The sequence below is a fragment of the Penaeus monodon genome, chromosome 30 (assembly GCF_015228065.2).
Source record: "Penaeus monodon isolate SGIC_2016 chromosome 30, NSTDA_Pmon_1, whole genome shotgun sequence".
Lineage (NCBI taxonomy): Eukaryota > Metazoa > Arthropoda > Malacostraca > Decapoda > Penaeidae > Penaeus > Penaeus monodon.
This window is the reverse complement of record NC_051415.1, coordinates 29,770,412-29,771,335: the sequence shown is the minus strand read 5'-3', so window position 1 is coordinate 29,771,335 and position 924 is coordinate 29,770,412. Positions and strand designations below refer to the sequence as shown.

The 924-nt window shown below is 36.1% G+C and overlaps 1 protein-coding gene across 7 annotated transcripts in view; it reads right to left on the bottom strand.

Moving 5' to 3' along the window:
* LOC119592694 (longitudinals lacking protein-like) overlaps positions 1 to 672 on the bottom strand; it is a 99,390-nt gene extending 98,718 nt beyond the window's left edge. For all 7 annotated transcript variants that reach the window (XR_005230452.1, XR_005230453.1, XM_037941613.1 and 4 more), the window contains exon 1: positions 516 to 672. The gene's annotated coding sequence lies outside the window, so the exon portion shown is untranslated. The remainder of the gene's footprint in view (positions 1 to 515) is intronic.
* Positions 673 to 924: the final 252 nt, after the last annotated feature.

Here is a 924-nt window from a genome sequence, read left to right as displayed (position 1 = left end):
CACCCAAACCCAGTCTACAGCCTTCCACCACAGACCAGACTGAGTTACAAGTGGTTTAGGTCAGAACTCAGTTAATTAAGAGCTCCTGTGAATTAACTTTTAAAAGTAAACCATTTTAAGTGTATCGGTCTACAGATTCTATGCACAGCTTAACTTGTGATATATATAAAAATATCCGAAATTGTGTTTACGGTAGAACAAAGTTACCTTAAATTTGCTTCATTTTCCGACCATTACTCTGTATACATTTTCGCATCACATTGACGTCCGCGGGTAAAAGCACTATTCACTATTCATACTTATACTGGCCATATTTTTCCGCCAATGGCAATGAAAGTACTTTAATGCCTTTGTACAAACCACACAGACGAGATCACTTCGAATAAAAAAAAAAAGTCAGATCCTCTGTCAAAATCACATATAATCACTTCACTCTCATCACAGACACAAGAGACTGCGCCACACACTCAGCACAGAAAGAGACACATTTAAAAAAAGAACTCTTGAATAATTACCTCGAAGCGTCAGTGTAATTTGTCTTTTAAAAATGGTTTCCAAAGGGCACTCCAGGACAGACAAGTAAACAATCGATGGCAAGTAGCGCCACACCAACGCTGCGGCCGGCACCTGAACTAATTGCCAAGGGATTCTTTATATAACGAGTACTTTTTTTTTGGTATATGTAAATAAGACTGAAATGTAACAATAGGATTTTTTTTATCTCTATTCGTTTTATTTTCATCATCTTGATCAACTTTTAAATTAATCACAAAGGGACCCTTAATAGAGTCTTCCAGTCAGGAACCTATCTCGATTATTTTTTTTATATGTAAATGCAAACACAGATATAATTACCTAACTTATTTTTGTACTTTTTGTACTAATTGTAATAAGTATTCCAACTCTCACCACCCTCCTCCGCCT